The sequence below is a fragment of the Heterodontus francisci genome, chromosome 16, assembly GCF_036365525.1.
Source record: "Heterodontus francisci isolate sHetFra1 chromosome 16, sHetFra1.hap1, whole genome shotgun sequence".
Lineage (NCBI taxonomy): Eukaryota > Metazoa > Chordata > Chondrichthyes > Heterodontiformes > Heterodontidae > Heterodontus > Heterodontus francisci.
Window position 1 is genome coordinate 64,732,128 of NC_090386.1, and position 20,993 is coordinate 64,753,120.

Below are 20,993 nucleotides of genomic sequence, written 5' to 3' on the forward strand. Positions count from 1 at the left end.
GTCCTAAAGAACATAGCTGTTAGACTGGGTCTGCGGCAGGTGGTGAGGGAACCAAGAGGGAAAAACATACTTGAACTTGCCCTCACCAAACTGCCTGTCGCAGATGCATCTGTCCATGACAGTATTGGTAGGAGTGACCACCGCACAGTATTTGTGGAGACGATGTCCCGTCTTCACATTGAGAAAACCCTCCATCGTGTTGTGTGGCACTACCACCGTGCTGAATGGGATAGACTTCGAACAGATCTAGCAACAAAACTGGACATCCATGAGGCACTGTGGGCCATCAGCAGCAGCATAATTGTACTCAACCACAATCTGTAACCTCATGGCCCGGCATATCCCCACACTCCACCATTACCATCAAGCTGGAGGATCAACCCTGATTCAATGAAGAGTGCAGGACGGCATGGCAGGAGCAGCACCAGGTGGTGTCAACCTGGTGAAGCTACAGCCCAGGATTACTTGCGTGCCAAACAGCGTAAGCAGCATGCGATAGACAAAGCTAAGAGATCCCACAACCAACGGATCAGATCCAAGCTCTGCAGTCCTGCCACATCCAGTCGTGAATGGTGGCAGACAATTAAACAACTAACTGGAGGAGGTGGCTCCACAAATACCCCCATCCTCAATGTTGGGGGAGCCCAGTACATCAGTGCAAAAGATAAGGCTGAAGCATTTGCAACAATCTTCAGCCAGAAGTGCCGAGTGGATGATCCATCTCGGCCTCCTCCTGAAGTCCCCAGCATCACAGATGCCAGTCTTCAGGCAATTCACTGCACATGATATCAAGAAATGACTGGATACTGCAAAGGCTATGGGCCCTGGCAACATTCTGGCAATAGTACTGTGCTTGTCGCGCCCCTAGCCAAGCTGTTCCAGTATAGCTACAACACTGGCATCTACTCGGCAATGTGGAAAAATGCCCAGCTATGTATTGTACACAAAAAGCAGGACAAATCCAACTCAGCCAATTACCACCCCATCAGTCTACTCTGGATCATCAGTAAAGTGATATAAGGTGTCATTAACAGTGCTATCAATCGACACTTGCTGAGCAATAACCTACTCAGTGATCCTCAGTTTGGGTTCCTCCAGTGCCACTCAGCTCCTGACCTCATTACAGCCTTGGTTCAAACATGGACAAAAGAGCTGAACTCAGGAGGTGAGGTGAGAGTGACTGCCCTTGACATCAAGGCAGCATTTGACCGAGTACGGCATCAAGGTGTCCTAGCAAAACTGAAGTCAGTGGGAATCAGGGGGAAAACTCTCCACAGGTTGGAGTTGTACCTAGCGCAAAGGAAGATGGTTGTTGTTGTTGGAGATCAATCATCTCAGCTCCAGGACATCACTACAGGAGTTCCTCAGGGTAGTGTCCTAGGCCCAACCATATTCAGCTACTTCATCAATGACCTTCCTTCAATCATAAGGTCAGAAGTGGGGATGATGGCTGATGATTGCACAATGTTTAGCACCATTCGCGACTCCTCAGATACTGAAGCAGTCCATGTAGAATTGCAGCAAGACCTAGACGATATCCAGGCTTGGGCTGATAAATGGCAAGTAACATTCATGCCACACAAGTGCCAGGCAATGGTCATCTCAAACAAAAGAGAATCTAAACATCTCCCCTTGACATTCAATGGCATTACGATCGCTGAATCTCCCACTATCAACATTCTGGCGTTTACCATTGATCAGAAACTGAACTGGAGTAGCCATATACACACTGTGGCTACAAGAACCAATCAGAGGTAGGAATCCTGCGACAAGTAACTCACCTCCTGACTCCCCAAAGCACGTCCACCATCTACAAGGCACAAGTCAGGAGTGTTATGGAATACTCTCCACTTGCCTGGATGGGTGCAGCTCCAACAACACTCAAGAAGCTCGACACCATCCAGGACTCCTGACTTGTGCCTTGTAGATGGTGGACGTGCTTTGGGGAGTCAGGAGGTGAGTTACTTGTCGCAGGATTCCTACCTCTGATTGGTTCTTGTAGCCACAGTGTGTATATGGCTACTCCAGTTCAGTTTCTGATCAATGGTAAACGCCAGAATGTTGATAGTGGGAGATTCAGCGATCGTAATGCCATTGACTTGATTGGCACCTCATGAGCAAACACTCCCTCCACCACAGACGCAGCGTGGCAGCAGTGTGTACCATCTACAAGATGTACTGCAGCAACGCACCAGGCTCCTTAGACAGCACCTTCCAAACCCACGACCTCCACCACCTAGAAGGACAAGGGCAGCAGTTGCAAAGGAACATCATCTGCAAGTTCCCCTCTAAGTCATACACCATCCTGACTTGGAACTATATTGCCGTTCCTTCACTATTGCTCGGTCAAAATCCTGGAACTCTCTTCCTAACAGTACTGTGGGTCAACCTACCCAACATGGACTGCAGTGGTTCAAGAAGGTGGCCCAGCACCACCTACTCAAGGGCAATTAGGGATGGGCAATAAATGCTGGCATAGCCACCGATGCCCACATACCATGAATGAATAAAAATAAAAAATATGAACCATTCATATGATTAACCCGTGCCCATTCATTATGATGCCAACAGCATGCAAACTCAGTGCTGTCTGCTCACTTACATGATTGTGGCATGCAGCTGGCGCTAAGCATGCTGTTGAATGACCACACCCAAGTATGGGTTGCAAAATCTTGACAGACTAGCATGAGTTGAGGCTAGCCTGTGCTCCTTAAGCCAAGCTTGCACCTCTTAAAGGGGAGGTACATTTTGGCTCCAGCAGATGCTGGAATTCTTTGCAGAAATGACTTGGACCTGGGAAAGACACAGGAATGGCACAACATGACAGAGAGTAGGTTCCAAGGTTCTGTGATGCAACAAAGGAGGCCTTGGTGCAGGAGGAGAGAGGCCCTCTATCCTCAGGTGGCCAGATGGCCCTCCAGACTAACCCTGAGAAGGCAATGAGAGCAGGTAGCCTTGCAGGTCAATGCCCAAAGGACCTGGATGCAGTGCTGAAAGAAGTTCAGTGCCTTCATACAAGTGGTCGCACTTGTAATATTACTTGTCCCTTTGGTATGGGAACTACTGTAAGATTCGTAGGACTACAAGTGATATCCAAAGAAAACGTGGGTTTTATTATAACTTAACTGGAACATATATATACACAAACAGTTACTGCACGAGCACACCTGCACACGTCAATCTGTTGAGCTCCACCCACGACTAACTGGTCAGGTGTGACAGGGCATGACTTCCTCTGATGATCTTCACTTACAACTCTTGAGGTTGTCCTTCTTAAGGTTATCCCACAACATCCCCATTTTTCCAAAGAAAATACATATGTACAATATATAACGATGTTGCAGTTTGAACTAACTATACATGATTGAAACAAAATGTTATTTACTATTAAGCAAATGTAACATGCACTAAAATGTAGAGGAGGTTTGAATGTTCGTCCTGATCTTTTTATCGTCAACCTCTTCCCAGAGCTGAACTCATCTTGGTGACTCCTCTGAGACTGGTGACTCAGAACTCTGGTTAGCACGTTCTCCCTCCGTGCTCGTATCCTCTATATGTTTGTCTTCAGACTTTGTGTTTGAACGTGTCAGTGAAGCCACAGGGTTGTCACATAAATTGTTGTTGTACAGCCCTTTTAGTTGACATTGATTCCATCTGAGAATTGCTCTCTGGCTGTCTGGACCTCATCCTAAAAACCTCTGCACGATATCACGTTCCTGACGCTTGATTGAGGACTCTGATCTTCTTTCCTACTCACAATTGATCTAATTCTGGTCCTGCTTGGCTATCATAGAATAGAATAGAATAGAATAGAATAGAATAGAACAGAATGGAAAGTTTACAGCACAGAAAGAGGCCACTTGGCCAATCATTTCTGTGTCAGCTGAAAAACATTCCACCCATTTTAATCCCACCTTTCAGCATTTGGTCCATAGCCCTGCACATTACGGCACTTGAGGTACATATCCAGACTTCTTTTGAATGAGTTGAGGGTTTCTGCCTCAACTACCCTCTCAGGCATATGCTAACCACAGTATCATCTTAACTTGTTTAGAAAACTCAGAACAGTCACCACTCACCAGCAATCTCTCTCGCCTCTGGGTACTTGCTGCAAAGAACTGAAGCCTGAGGAGAGACTCTTGGTCATATCGCCTCTTCATGTTCAGATCCCAGCCTTTGTGTTGTTCTTTATATGGACCAACCTGATACACTCGACCTGGGTACTTCTTACCATCTTTGGTGCATTACTGAATTCATGAATTGTGACAATTCATAGACCTTGGCACACTGGAAGTCCTGTGACAGCTAGTCCAGTTGTGTCTATAATATAAAACATTTGTGGTAGCCGTTCGGAGCTCCCATAGCTGCACTGCAAGGTTATTGTTCCAATGCAATTGATTGGAGACCATTGTAGGCAGTCAGCCTAGCTGTGTCGGGTTGTATCATAGATTCCCATTTCTTTAGGTACATGTCGTTCAGCATACAGATGGGTAGAATGTTTGCACTTGTCAATTTTCACTGAGCTTATGCTTGCCATTCTTCTGCGGACATACAAATGCTTCAGATTGCGTGACAGCATTGACATGTTGATCCAAATTAACTATGTGAAATGCTTGCTCACTGGTCGCACGAGTGCATTCTTCATTTGATTCCTCCTGACAATCTCTCTGCTGACCTGATGTACCTACTTGGCATTTGTTGAGTGTTGACAGACCTTTTGTTGCATTTTTCATCCTGTCTTGTAGACGTTCTCTCTGCATGTGATCTGCCACCATTCCTGCGTGCAGTATCTGAGCTCAGCTTTCTGCACTGCCTTGCCCAATGCCTAAGCATGGCACAAGCTTTACACTGGTCCTGGTATGCTGGAAAACTGCAAATTGGGGAGTCAGGCCACATTTGCCACAAGGCTCAGCAGACTTCTGAGCTTTGGTTACCATACTAATTGTTGTACCCGTCCCCAGTGCTTCTAACCGCTGGTGCCCAGCCCTGATGGCTTCAAATTTCCTTCCATCATTGAGTAGTCCATCTCTGGTGTGCCCTTTCTTCTTTTCTTGCAGGTCTTTTTGAAAGGCCTCTAGTGGGTTTGATGCGATTACGAGCTCTATAATGCATTCTGACAGTTCAATATCTGCAAAGTCACATATTGAGCTTTGTCTCAACACCTTGCAACAAACTGGTCAATGGACTCATCTTGCCTTTGCCGGCGGATCATAAGCTCAAGCCTAAGTACTCGAAATTGATCTTTACCTTCAGTTGCTGCTCCAGGAATGTTCATAACTTGCTAGGGTCCTTCTGCTCCTCAGCTGACAATCCTGATGTATTGAACCTTTGCAAGCCCTCATTGCTCTGTGTGATCTTACTTTTGGTAGCTTGTTTTTCTGGTTCGCTTATGTCTGGATCCATTCACTGTCGGAACAGTTTAAGTTCAGATATCTGACACCTTCCAACCTATAACTGGATATCTGAAAGCCATTGTCTTAATGATCCTGCTTTTTTAATATAAATATAGGACTTTTTACATATTTTCTTTTCCACACGCACACTTATTTTTGTTTCCTTTTTAAGACATTCTTTTTTTTTTTGCAGGCCTGTCCCTTTTAAGAGTGAGAGACTACAGCTTTCATTGTTTACACAGCTGTTCAATTGTTTTTAAAACTGAGAGAGCTGTGTTACCATCAGATGAGGAGGGGTGGAAGAGCTCCCCTCTTTTCCCTCTTCTTGTTTGACCACAGGAAGTTTATTTCTTTTAGTTTTAAGTGGACATACTTGCCAATTCAGTGAGTCTTTAATTATTTACGTGCCGTTATCATAAAAAGAGCCAATCGGATAGGTTTTCGCGAGTTTAACAAAGAACGGGGATAGTTTTATTGTACTTAAACCGATCAAAGTAAAATAATAAAATATGCCCCAACTTTCACACACACACCCACAAATAGGTTACAGAGCGAGGAGGGATTGATTGGTCGAATTAGAGTCCAGAGAAATAAAAAGGGTATACAGTCTGTGGAGATTGGTGACTCAGCTGGCTTCAGGCTGAATTCGGTGGTCCTGAGCCTTACAGTTTGAAGATGTGGATGGCTGATTTGGTGGTTCTTCAGCTTCTGGTTTGAAGATGTGGACAGCTGATTCGGTGGTTCTCTGGGAGGCAGCAATGCAGTTGATTTCCTTCAAGGTGGTCTCTGTCTGTTCCTTCCGGAAACTTCTCGTCTCACTAGCTTCACCCTCAGGCTTAAGTAATTAAGCACAGTTAACATCGATCATTGAACAGACTAACACAATCAAACATAGATCAATTAAACCACTGAAAATGGCAGTCTGCAGCAAAGAATATGCATTGGTGCTTATGGTCAGCAGGCAGAGTTCAAAGTTTTCAAGGTTGATTGGTTCATCTCCACCAGTTTAATATTCAGGTTTCCAGCCAGTGAATTAAAAAATCATAATTTGACATGGCACATTTTTGTGACAGCTGTTTTTTTTAAATGGAGAGCACTTTTTTTTTTAAAAGAGAGCTGCAGCTTGTAGTACCAGCAGCTGCAACAGCCAGCCTTTTACTTTGTGCTGGACCTCGAGTGGCACTATTGAGTTCTTCCTACTCTTTTCGGCTTAGGCCCTGCCCCAAAGCTAAAAAAAACCCCCAGAAAAACTAAAACAGTAATGGCTGTAGCTACTGTTTTTCATATTTTTGACCCACTGCCAGATTAGGTGAAGGCTCCAAAATAAAAGCAAAACACTGCAGATCCTGGAAATCTGAAAGAAAAACAAAGTGCTGGAAATACTCAGCAGGTCTGGCAGCATCTGTGGAGAGAGAAACTGACAAGGTGGTCAAAGACACCACACCATTAGCACACTTTCTTTGCCTTTGCCCCATGACCTACTTGTCAGTTAATCTCTCTGGCCCTGTGTCCTATCACACACCTTCCCTTTCGTTCTCTTTACCCCCACTCCCGCTTTATTTGCTTAAAACCTATTATATTTCTAACCTTTGCCAGTTCTGATGAAAGGTCACTGACCTGAAACGTTAACTCTGCTTCTCTCTCCACAGATGCTGCTAGACCTGCTTAGTATTTCCAGTACTTTCTGTTTTTATTATAGGTGAACGCTAAGATCGCCTGACAGATTGCTTGCTGTACTTAGAGTTTCAACACCACCAGGGATCCTGTCTGTGCCGAGCTCAATGCAGTGTTGTGGAGTCTCCTGTTAACTGCTCTCCTGCTGGATTTTCAGCCAGTCCAGTTCGGCAGCCTGCTATTCTTTGTTCACTCTTGGTATGTTCTTCAGAAAAAAAGAATCAAACATTGCCACGATGCAATATTTGACAGTCTTCAGAAAATAAATCCCAAATGTTTCCCCCATATAATATTAATTGACCCTTTGGTATGTGAACCATTGTAAGATTCACAGGAATACAGGTAATATCCAAAAAAACGTGGGTATTCTAATAACTTAACTGGAGTATACGAGCACACCTACACACGTCTCACTCTGTTGGGCTCCACCCACAACTAACAAGTCATATGTGAAGCGACCCACTTCCTCTGATGTTCTTCACTTACAGTTCTTAAGGTGGTCCCTTCTTAAGATCACCCTACAGCAAAGCTTAATGAATGCATCTTCAAATGTTTCATCCCACCAAATGCACCACAAACTTCACGCACTGCTCAATGCAACACACCTCACCACTCACCTACCAACAATCTCCATCATTCATGACTCATATCTCGCCCTCACCCACTTAGCACTGCTGCAAGCCTCACACCCACATCTCACACCTTTATTGAGTGGCTCTCAATGCTGGCCTCAGTCTAATGCCCAACGATACGCAAGCTTCGCTGAAATTGATGAATTTGTATGCTGGCTCAGACCGAACACCGAAACTTGTGAAGACTCACTGTTTCCAGTATGGCTGGTACCAACACCCAAGCTCCAAGCCAGGGGTTGCGTAACACTGTCAGGATGACAGTGAAGAACTCGAAGAAGGCGTGTCGATGGACCACATCTTCTTCATTGAGAAGATACTGTTTGTCTGCTTTGGGTTTCAAGGCTCGGACATCTTCTGCCTGCAAGAATTCCCAGCAGTAGATATTTTGACGTTACGTTCAAAAACATTGTGGGACACCTGAAGTTCCTGCAGGTATTCAAGGACAAAGGGAACCAGATGCCACTGTTGATTCTAACTGCAGAGCCGTTGCTTACTCTGCCATCATAATGGAATTGTGTTGTGACAATCCGTATGTACAACCCCATATCCCTATCATGGATATGCTAACGTTTCTCACCAGGTACTTCGAAGTGGCTGGAAACAGCATCAAAGTCAATGACCTGTTCAGCATTTGATGCAGCAAGTGGCAGGTGAAGGTGACATTGAAAGAGGATGCCGAGGGAGCCATCTTCTACCTTCTGTTCAGCTTTGCCATTGGGGGACGTCGAGTCTATTTGGTCTACGTGGGGCAGCCCAGAGTTTGTCGCACGCGTGGCAAAGCTGGAGACGTAGCAGCCAACTGCAAAGCCATCTTTTGGGGGGAATTGCAAGCAGCAAGGGCACCAGACAAATGACTGCAAGCAAAGTAAGAGCTGTGGTGAGGTCGGCCATTTCTACAAGGCCTGCCCAAAGCAGCCTCAGTTATGCACAGGCTTCCAATAACACATTCAGAATAATTTATTGTCACAGCTATATTAGAAACAATAATGGTTGCAACCACCAAACCTGTTCCTCGAACCAAAGGCATTATCTATAACCATGGTGTAGCTATATCACTCAAACAGGTTTATTTAGAGAATGATGATGTTTTTCGTTTAATAATCTTTGGAGCCATAAAGCGTAGCATAACGATCAGCTTCTTATCGACACAATAAAAACACAACTCTTACTTTTCTTGACTTAATTTTCTTTCGGCTTTTTTCCTGTTTTTGCAATCCAACTGTAAAAAGTTGAGAGCCGCAAATTAGATGTTAAAGATCCAGAGCCGCAGGTTACAGACCCCTGGGCTTGGCCCTTCTGCCATAGTATACTGAGCAGCTGGAACCAATGTAAAACCCCTCGGCCCATATGCACCAGAGAATATTTGAAATGAAATGTAAATATAAATTGTAAATATGACCTGTGATTAGAAGTGTAGTGAGGCACCTTAGAATGCCATGTACTGTATTGAAAGAAATTGAACAGTATTGCACTTTATGTAATGTCACATTTGAATTGTTCTGTAATGGACTTTCACAAATTTTATGAATAAAGTATATTTTTTGAAAAAAAAAAGGAGCTTGTTACGACCAGGTGAGAAAGGGGTCTCAGGCTCCCCTCTGGCCCCTTTCCTGGTTTGGCCATAACAGGGTTTAACTTTTAAAACAGTGTTTTTAGCTTCACTTCAGTGAGTCCTTGCTCACTGCTCTCTAATTCTAAAGGAATCAATCAGACAGGCTTTCTTACGTTTAGACAAGAATGGTGTAAGTTTATTAACCTTAACACTCTACCTCAGTTAAAACTACTAAAAATATGTGATGCAACCATGTTAGCATGCATATGTGATAAACAGATAAATTGACAGAGAGGAGGAGAAAGAATTAAAGGGTGAGGGTTTGAAGTAGTAGATGGAATTCAGTTTTTTTTAGTTTTGCTGTGAAGTCTTTGATTGAAGTTAAGTTTTGCACTTCTCATTAGGGCCCAGTGCACACGTTCAAACTTGTTTCACTGGTACCAGAATGCTGCAGGGCTCTTCTGTGTTGAGGCATAAGTTTCTTCCATGGGTCCCTGGAACTTTGCGTGAGTGAGAGACACAGAGAGAGAGACGGAGAGAGAGAGAGAGAGAGAAAAAGAGACCTTACTTCTCTTTGGTCTTTAAAATTGCAGTCCGTCCCAAAACTTTTTCTGTGATGCACAATTCAATCAATTCCCAGGTTGGCCAGCAGGTTAGTCATGTGACCAGCTCTTTGTTTGACACAGCATCGCCTGCGAGGGTTGTTGATTCTTCAAAGCTTACTAGATACACTCAGTGAAGGGGTGGAGTGCTGGCTCTTACACAGACAATGACCCTCAATGGCATTTGATCATCACTATTGACAAAACCCATCTGGTTAATTGAATCAGGGAGTACTCCCATTATCTCACTATTCAACTGTCTCTCAGAATGCAAATGTGCAGTCATGTTTTCAGCCACTGCTCTGTGGTCCTTTTAAACAAGTTGTGTGCAATGTCCAGTAAACATTCAAATAGTGTTCCATATGACAAAATTAATATGTTTCTGCCACAGAGCTGAATTTTATAGCCTATGTTTTGACTGATATAAACTCTCCTCCCATAATGGTCAGGACAGTACCTTCTCCCTGCCAAACAGCCCCAATGTGAACATTCTTCACGGTGTCATCAAAAATATCTTCAGAAAGCTAAAACATATTAGAAGATCATTAAATGATTTTTTAGAATTTTTTGTGCTCATGAAAGTGTAGGATATTATTGCTGGGCAATGGAAATTTTTGATTTTGGATGCCCTTACTATCAGGCACTTACAGCACCGTTAGATGTAGAACAAAGTTCCCTATATTCTGTTACAACAATATGCCAAAATCCTAACCTGGATTGACCATCCGGCATTGGAACAAGGTGATATTTTTCTGTCCCACACAAGCAGTCCTGCAGACTTTGTAAGTAAGATTGCGGGCCAATGCCAATAAGAACTGAATTAAGACTATTTCAATTCATTTCACATAAGATGCGAATAGCCAGCAGACACAAAAGACTTTTGTTCTATCTATCAAGCCCAGATTTGAGATGCAAGGCTAGTATCAATTTCACACCACTACTCTGACACTCTATATTCACACTTTAAACAGGACACATAAAACTAAAATGGATTTAGGGAATTGGTAGGAGGGAGACTTTAAAACAGATTGGGCACATAGTATTAACAAGAGTCTGTACTCAAGCCAAATTTAGTTGACAGAAATTAAATTGTCCTACATTGCTCTTATACCTTATCAGTACCTTATACTGATTTTAAATCATTAATGATGATTCGTTTATTTGCTGTAAAATTGTAAGCGCTGACTTAGTGGAAGCCAATGAACAGCTACAACGTGGCTCAATTTGAGATTTATCATATTCAATTTGCAGACCAGTCACATGATGTTTGCATCTGGTTTGCTGCCAGCTGCCTGGAGTAGCTTGGAGTTCAGACTCCTGATGTGCATGGGAGGGTTGATTGAATTTTAATTGGTTGCTTTGACTTTACTATTCTATAAGGGAGGTTTGGTCAGCACCTGGTAGTTGTAGTTGTCCATCCTAACTGGACTGACTGGCAGACCACACAGGTGAGGAGGAGATAAGACAAGTTGGAGAGCAGCTGCTATGCTTCCTGGCTTTGAGCTCCTGGCACTGCTCAAGTCAAACAAAACCCACTGTTTGACAGAAGCAGTCAGTAAGCTTTTGCTTGCGGTTCACTATGACAGCAAAGTGAGACTCAGATGAGCAGAAAGGAGACTCAATAAAGAAGCCAATTTAAGAACAGTCGTTTTCACCTTGAGGTGAGAATAGATAATTCTGTCATGCAGAGGGAATCAGCAATAATATGCAGATAACTTATGCTTGTGACTAATAGGGAAAATGGAATGATAATTGGACCAATGGTGAAGTCAGGCTTACTGTATATATACTGTGACTCAGTTATGCTATGCCAATTTTGCAAGATGGCACTTATTTGTAACATTTCTCATCTGTATTTTATTTATTAAAGTTAAGTTTATTGGCACTTGATCACATTTATAACAGTATTATTTTGTAGTGATTATTACCCATCAAAATACACAATATATATTTATTTCCATTTATTTTATTTTGATTTCCCTTCATTCTTGTTTTCATTATTTCACTTTATGTGATGGTTTCCATTAAGGTGATGAATGAATGTCACTCATTCACAGTCCTGACGAAAGGTCATCAACCTGAAGCGTTAACTATTTCTCTCTCCACAGATGCTGTTAGAATATTTCCAGCATTTTCTGTTTTTATTTCAGATTTCTAGTATCTGCAGTATTTTGCTTATGTATTAGTGTTTAGCAGTGACTTGATTATTTACCCAGTTTCCATCCTTAATCATTTGAAAGTTTAAAACTTCAGTTTTATACAATTTTCAATTACACTACAGCGAACATGCACAAGTGATGCAAAATCGCATCTTCCAGTCTTGAATTGCTCGCAAAAGTCTCAGTTAAGATGGAGTTTGTCAACACTTGTTACTTTGCAGTCGTGTCCAAGTGATGAATCAATTTGCACTTGTCCAACACATGCAGAATAAGTGATATTATCCAACTGTGTGCTTTGAAAGTACTCTGAGCAACGAATTCATTTGGCGATGGAAAAGAACTTTCGTCTCATCAGCCTGAGCTCCATTCAAGTGATGCGCAACAAACAGTCCGCTTAGTGCCCTTGGATTTTGCCCCTTTTACCATATTGTTTTCGTTTTATAGCAACTGTTCCTTCTCATTATTCTGATTGCCTTTCTGCAAGTTAAGAAATATTCGTTTAATTTATTCACCTCTTGCTTGTTGTCTTATGCAACTTATACTTCAAAATTGCTTCGCACATATTTTTTCCCACATTCATTCAGGCTTCACCTGGGATGTTTTACTACGTTAAAAGCGCTTTATAAATGTAAGTTGTTGTTTTCCACTGATATTTGGATCGTTGGCCTCAGGTTATGTCCACCTTTGCGAACGAGGTTTCAGTCACTCCAACTCGGCAGAAACACTGTTTTAGGTAGCTGACAAAATAAGCCACGAATTAGTTATGATACTAATTTCTTCCAACAGTATTATAATATAAATGTTCTATATTCTAAGTAGAACGCCAGTATATACCAAGGTGAAAAGTCAATCAGGCCGGGATCATTATTTCGTGGTTTACATCGTGCAGAATATAATACAATTCTGTTAATGCCACTTTAAATTTCAAATTACTGACAAGTCTTTCATCATAATTTTTCTCGTTCAGAACAAAGCAACATTTTTAAAAGTCGCCGCTCAAGTCTGCTGCATCAAACAATAAGTTACATATAACTTTATGCTATGAAAATATTTTTCTACTTTGTACAATAATTGGCCTGTTAATAGTTAATATAGGCGTTGGTAAATGTCAGGATTTTTTAGGGGGAAAAGTATAATATAGTGATACTTGGGGCTGTGTTCGACAAGCAGTTTTGTTTTAGAAAAAAGTTTCAGCCGATTTAGCAAAATATAAAAACAGCTACAAATAGCACTGCATAAAATGAAGTTACATTTTCGAAGGGGATGGTGGCTGTTCTATAGTTCCTACTTGAGCTAGGGTTCCTGTTTATGCAATAATATTGAGATGGAAATATGCAATCCGTCATCTGCTTTGGCAAGCAAGAAGCAGACATTTGCAGCGTTGAAAATGCAGATTTGCTGCTTGTGCTGGAACTCGAAATTCGTGCAGCATTAAATAGTAACGCGAGAGTTGAAACTTACCTCCTCACTGTAGAACTGTCAAAGGACAAGTGGAATCGCGCATGACCCAGGAATAGAGTCTACTGTAAGGCCCTGAAGATAATAATCTGAACAGAAATTTAAGGTAAGACGCCTCACTCTGTGGTTGTCTCCCGTCCCTTTGGGCGCCGCCTCGTATTTTCCATCATTTTCTTTGCTTTTACTCTTGCGATTGTCAATCGGTAGTGGCAACTTTAGGCGGTGCGAAATGTTTTTCTGCCTCTTTTTCGCTGTGAGCTTTAGTTCGGCTGCTTCTTTAAAATGTCGCCATTTTGCCACAGCGCCGTGCAAGCTCATCTTGCTCCCGAGCTAGAGAAACAATGTATCAGCAGTGCCAATTGTTACATTATGCATGTCGGCGAGTTGAAGGAGGAAGTTCGCGCTTTGTATGTTAATGAAGGAAGGTGAGAGGTTCGAGCCCGGGGGAGAATGTCGGAACTTCTTGGGTTTTCTCTTTTACTGTGAGCGCGCTTCCTGGCGCGCGTGCCCGCCCGGATTCCATGTTGAGTGGGGGCACGTGCCAGCTGGGGGGGGGGGAGTTCGCGCGCATATGCGCGCACTTCCCCCTCTTGCGCGCAGTGGGGGCGTGAATGGGCACCCATATTCAATGTGAGTCATGGGGTGGCAGGTTTTCTTCATCTCCAGTTGCCTTTACTTGCATGAGCTTTTTTAGTGGGTGGGGTGGTTGGGGAAAGCCAATCATTTAAGTTTTGGTCTGGTTTTGTTTTGGTCTGGTTAGACAATCCCGAATGGCACAGTTATGGATTGCGTGTGTGCCAGAAACCACTTGTACGTCAGGGCAAAACGGGCTGTGTAAGGGGAAATCTGGTCAATCAGACACATTGGGATAAGTGGAGATTTGGTGAAAGAGGCTTGGAGGCAGAACAGTGTGGTTGAAGTAAGAACGAAAGGCAGAGCTTGCATTCATATGGTGTCTTGCATATCACCTTAGAATGTCTCAAACCACTTCATATATATTCACTGTTATATAGAATGAAATAGCACAAAAGGAGACCATTCGGCCCATCATGCCAGTCTGGCTCTATGGTACAAATAAATCGCACTCCTCAGCTCTTTTACCTCTTTTTTTCTTCAGGTATTTAGCCAATTTTCTTTTGAAAGCAACCATCGTCTCAGGCAATGCATTCCAGGTCAAAACAAATTCCTGTGTAAAAAAAAAGATTTCCTCATACCACCTCTTTTTTTGACAATCACCTTAAATCTATGTCATCTGTTTACCAAGCCATCTGTCGCTGGAAAGTTTCTCTTTATTTACCTTGTTAAAACTATTCATAATTTTGAACACCTCAATCTTAAGCTTCTCTGCTCAAAGGAGAACAACCCCAGCTTCTCCAGTCTCGCCACATAATTGAAGTCTCTCATACTTGGTACCATTTTAGTAAATTTCTTCTGCACTCTCATCAAGGCCTAGACATCCTTCCTAAAGTGTGGCTTCCAGAATTGGACACAGTATTCCAGCTGAGGCCTAACCAGTTTTATAAAGGTTCAGCATAATTTCCTTGCTTTTGCACTCTATTCCTCTATCAATAAAACAATTTATATATTTTTTAAATTGCCTTCGCAACTCATTCTTCCACCTTTAAAGATTTGTGTACAACCCCTCCACCCTCTTCCCCCCCCCCACCCCGTTCCTACACCCCCTTTAAAATTGTACCATTTAGTTAACATAGCCTCTCCTCATTCTTCCAACCTAAATATAATCACTTCACACTTCTCTGTGGATTAAATTGCATCTGCTGTGTGTCTGCCCATTTGATCGGTTTGTCCATATTCTTCTGAAGTCTGTTACTATCATAGAGTCATACAACACTGAAACAGGCCCTTCAGCCCACGCTGACCAACAACCACCCATTTATACTAATCCTACACTGATCCCACATCCCCTATCGACACTAGGGGCAATTTACAATAGCCAATTTACCTACCAACCTGCAAGTCTTTGGCTGTGGGTGGAAACTAGAGCACCCAGGAGAAACCCACACAGTCACAGGGAGAACTTGCAAACTCTGTTCAGGTAGTACCCAGAATCGAACCCGGGTTGCTGGAGCTGTGAGGCTGCAGTGCTAACCACTGCGCCACTGTTCTAAACCCATTTTCCAGCACTTGGCCCATAGCCTTGTATGCTATCCTCCTCACTTTTACTGCATTTCTAAGTTTAGTATCATCTCCAGACTTTGAAATTATGTCCTGTATCCGACCAAAGCGCATCACCATGCATTTATCTATGTTAAAATGCATTTTCACTTGATTTAAGATTTCAAATGTCTTTCTTTAGAGACATATATTTCTTCAATATTTGAAACAAAGCATCTGTTTAATAAAATAACAAAACTAATAACAATAAATAAAAACAGCCATCTCCAACTGCAGGAAGTTTTGGAGTAGTATCACAAAATATGACATTATTGCACAGTAAAATCCCTTGTTACTTTGTACTGCTGCTATTTGAAGAAGTTGGTGAAGTTAGTATATATTTTAACTCACAGAAACATTGGCCCCTTTGTTCAGATTCTCTCTGTCTTTCAGTATCTACTTATGCATCTAAAATCCTCAAATCTTCCCCACCTCCACCTAACATCCTCAGCTCCTCCCTACCCCACCAAATATCCTCAGCTTCTCCCTCCAGACCTACTATTGTCAGCGTCTCCCCACTCCCCCCTAATATTCTCAGCATTTCCCCATCTTACCTAATATCTTCAACGTTCCCCACTTAATATCCTCAGCTCCTCCCCACTCCCAGCTCATATCATCAGCACCTCCTCACCTCCGCCGACCATCCTCAGCTCCTCCACAACCAAATTAATATTCTTAGCTCCTCGCCACTCCCACCAACCATCTTCAGCTCCCCACCTATCTATGCATACATTCTTCAGCTGTCAATCACACACTCTGTTCCCAGGATCTGTCAGAGAACTTCCTGATGAAATTAATTGCACTTCTTGAAGAGGTGACTAAAGTAGTGCAGAGGGGAATGTCTGTGGGTGTTATTTATATGGACTTCCAGCAGGCATTCAATAAAGGACTGTTAGCTACAGTTGAAGCTCAGGGAATTGAGGGAAAATTAATGACCTGGTTAGGAGACTGGCTGATTAACAAGAAGCAGAAGGTAGTGATAATGGGCAAGATGTAACTTGTTGCATTGTGCAAGTATTTGTGCTGGGCCTCAACTATTCACCACGTTTATGAATGAGTGTTACGACCGAGGCAGGAGGAGTGCACTGACTTTCTCTAGTTCCACTTCTCCACCATTCACAACATATATTGAAATATTTATGCAGTTACCGATATGGCCAATTATATACTCTATTTTTATTTCAGAATAAAATCCACAAACCAGGTTTCTTTAATAAACAACAAAATTATCAATTTATTATACAGCAAGACTTATTCAGTAATGATGCAAAGCATTAACACACAGATTGAAATATAAAAGTTCCCTTCTAACTTAGCACAACACACACACTGGTTAAAGAAATCTGCAGAGATCGCTTTACAAAAAAAGACAAAAAAAGTACTTTGGCCAAATACTTGTTGATTTTAGAGAGAAAAGGATAAGATTTGAAATGATGTCAGTTGTCCCTTTTCTGGTGTCCCAAATATACGTAGACGGCTTTCACTGGGATCTTCTTGGAGCAATTCTGTTCAGGCGATGTCAAGGATTAGTCTGGCAGGCTTTCCAGAAGAAATGTGACATCAGGGGTTTCAGCTATCACACGCTGGATTCTCAGGGTTTCTCAGAGAGGTGGAGAAAGGATGAGCTGGGTGCTTCTCTCAGCAGGCTGCAAACCAACTCTTGACCACTATCAATCTTGACATGTCACTTCTCTTTAAACAACTCCCATAGTCAGAAGGCACCTGCTGTTTACTTAGCTAAAGATTAGATTAGAGGTACAGCACTGAAACAGGCCCTTCGGCCCACCGAGTCTGTGCCGAACATCAACCACCCATTTATACTAATCCTACACTAATCCCATGTTCCTACCAAACATCCCCACCTGTCCCTATATTTCCCTACCACCTACCTATACTAGTGACAATTTATAATGGCCAATTTACCTATCAACCTGCAAGTCTTTTGGCTTGTGGGAGGAAACCGGAGCACCCGGAGAAAACCCACGCAGACACAGGGAGAACTTGCAAACTCCACACAGGCAGTACCCGGAATCGAACCCAGGTCCCTGGAGCTGTGAGGCTGCAGTGCTAACCACTGTGCCGCCCTTAAAGACATGTGACTTCCAGTAAGTATGTTTTTAAACAAAGTCCCAAAGATCTTCCTATGACCTTTTTTTAAAAAAAAAACAAAGTCCAGCATCTATGGAATCACTTCAGTCCTCCAAAGGAATCCATTTCTACAATTTTAAATCATGTCCTCACAAAATTATTAAAAAATGGAAGTAGTTTGGAGGAATGAAACTCCATTTTTAAATGTGTTTATTTGCAAAGGGTGGACAAAAAACAGAAGATGAACAAAATTAAAACACTTTTACACACTCATTCTCATTCACTCTTTACCTGTAACTAATACAGTTCTGCTTTGTACCATCTTTGTACTCAGATAACTCAAAGCAAATTTAAATTCCAGACAAAGCATCAGCAATTACATTATTTTTCCCCGCAATGTGGATAATCTTTAAGTGATAGGGCTGCAACAGTAAAGTCCAATGAAATAGTCTGGCATTCTGGTTTTTGAATGTTTCCACAAAAGCTTGGGATGTTATGATCCTTATACACCAGTGTCTCTCTGTATTCGTGGCAGATATATAGAGAGATACAGCACTGAAACAGGCCTTTTGGCCCACTGAGTCTGTGCTGACCAACAACCACCCATTTATACTAATCCTACATTAATCCCATATTCTCTACCACATCCCCACCATTCTCCTACCTACACTCGGGTCAATTTACAATGGTCAATTTACCTATCAACCTGCAAGTCTTTGGCTGTGGGAGGAAACTGGAGCACCTGGCAGAAACCCATGCAGTTACAGGGAGAACTTGCAAACTCTGCACAGACAGTACCCAGAACCAAACCCAGGTTGCTGGAGCTGTGAGGCTGTGGTGCTAACCGCTGTGCTGCCCTTTTTTTCAGCACTGAAATATGCCCTTTGGCCCACTGAGTCTGTGCTGACCATCAACCACCCATTTATACTAATCCTACATTAATCCCATTTCCCTTTCACATCCCCACCTTCCCTCAATCCACCTTCCCTCAATTCTCCTACCACCTACCTACACTAGGGGCAATTTACAATGGCCAACTTACCTATCAATCCACAAGTCTTTGGCATGTGGGAGGAAACCAACGCAGGTCACAAGGAGAACTTGCAAACTCTGCACTGGCAGTACCCAGAACTGAACCCAGGTCACTGGAGCTGTGAGGCTGCAGCGCTAACCACTGCACCACTGTGGTTGGGGGTTTTACTTCAAAATGCTTAAAAGCTAGTAATAAGCCGAGGGTTCCTTTTTCCATGATTGAATATCTTTTTTGGTGTAGATGTAGCTTTTTGGAAATGTATCCCACTGGCCTTTCTATGCCCAATTCATCGTCTTGTTACAGGACTGCACCGACCCCCAGGTCACTAGCATCAGTTGATACCTTGAAGGGCATAGTGAAATTTGAGGCAGCCAACACTGGTTCATTGATCAAAATGGCTTTAAGCCTCTCAAAAGATGCTTGGCACTCTCCTGACCACACTACTTTGGCTTTCTTTTTTGTAGCAAATCCATCATTGGAGCAACTATAGTGCTAAAATTTGGTACAAACTTGCAGTAGAAACCACACATCCCCAAAAACCTAAAGATTTCTCTTTCAGTCTTAGTGGCAGGGAACTCCATCATAGGATCATAAGAAATAGGAGCAGAAGTAAGCCATTCGGCCTGTTGAGCCTGCTGCACCATTCAAATAGATCATGGCTGATCATCTACCTCTATGCCATTTTTCCCCACTATCCCCATATCCCTTGATGTCATTAGTATTCAGAAATCTATTGATTTCTGTCTTGAACATGTCCCACAGCTCTCTGGGGTAGAGGATTCCACAGATTCACCACTCTCTGAGTAACGAAATTCCTCCTCATCTCAGTCTTAAATGGCCTATCCCTTATTCTGAGACTGTCCCCTTGTTCTAGACTCACCAGCCAGAGGAAACATCCTATCCACATCCACCCTGTTATGCCCTGTAAGAATTTTGTAAGTTTCAATGAGATCATCTCTCATTTTTCGAAACTCCAGAGAATACAGGCCCAGTTTCTGCAATCTCTCCTCAGAAGACAATCCCGCCATCCCAAGGATTAGTCTGGTGAACCTCTGTTGCACTCCCTCTATGGCAAATATCTCCTTCCTTATAAGAAGACCAAAACTGTACACAATACGTCAGGTCTCATCAATGCTTTATACAATTGAAGCAATACATCTTTACTCCTGTACTCAAATACCTTTGCAATGAAGGCCAACATACCATTTGCCTTCTTAATTGCTTGCTGCACCTGCATATTAGCTTTAGTGACTCATGAACAAGGACATCCTGGTCCCTTTGGACATCAACACTTCCCAATCTCTCACCATTTAAGAAATACTCTGCCTTTTTGTTTTTTCTACCAAAGTGGATAACTTCACACTTATTCACATTATATTCTATCTGCCATGTTCTTGCCCATTCACTTAGACTGTCCAAATCCCCTTGAAGCCTCCTTGCATCCTCCTCACAATTTACATTCCCTCCTAGTTTTGTGTCATCCGCAAATTTGAAAATATTACAATTGGCCCCCATATCCAAGTCATTTATATAGATTGTAAACAGCTGTGGCCTAAGCACTGATCCTTGCAATACCCCACAAGTAACAGCCTGCCATCCTGAGAATGACCCATTTATTCCTACTCTCTGCTTTCTGTCTGTTAACCAATTCTCAGTCCATTGCAGTATATTACCCCCAATCCCATGTGCTCTAATTTTGTTTACTCACCTCCTATGTGGAACCTTATCAAAAGCCTTCTGTAAATTCAAATACACCACATCCACTGGTTCTCCTTTATCTATGCTACAAGTAACATCCTCAAAAAATCTCCAACAGGTTTGTCAAACATGATTTCCCTTTCACAAATCCATGTTGACTCTGCCCAATCATATTATTTTCTAAGTGTCTAGTTATCTCATCCTTTATAATAGATTCTAACATTTTCCCACCTACTGACGTCAAACTAACAGGTCTGTAGTCCTCTGTTTTCTCTCTCGCTCCCTTCTTAAATAGTGGGGTTACATTTGCTACTTTCCAGTCTGCAGGAACCCTTCCAGAATCTATAGAATATTGAAAGATAACCACCAATGCATCTACTATCTCTATAGCCACCTCCTTCAATACTCTGTGATGTAGCTCATCTGGTCCAGAGGATTTATCAACTTTCAATCCAATTAATTTTCCGAGTACTACCTCTTTATTGATACTAATTACTCTCAGTTCCTCATTATTACAAGTCCCTTGGTT

At 42.5% G+C, this 20,993-nt stretch overlaps 1 protein-coding gene across 3 annotated transcripts in view; it reads left to right on the forward strand.

Annotated features, from left to right (window-relative positions):
* The first annotated feature begins 13,345 nt into the window (after positions 1-13,345).
* Positions 13,346-20,993, forward strand: part of znf512b (zinc finger protein 512B) — a 166,954-nt gene continuing 159,306 nt past the window's right edge. For 2 of the 3 annotated variants that reach the window (XM_068048284.1, XM_068048285.1), the window contains exon 1: positions 13,347-13,576. The gene's annotated coding sequence lies outside the window, so the exon portion shown is untranslated. Of the gene's footprint in view, positions 13,577-20,993 lie in introns of all 3 variants that reach the window. The other variant, XM_068048282.1, reaches the window with a different exon arrangement.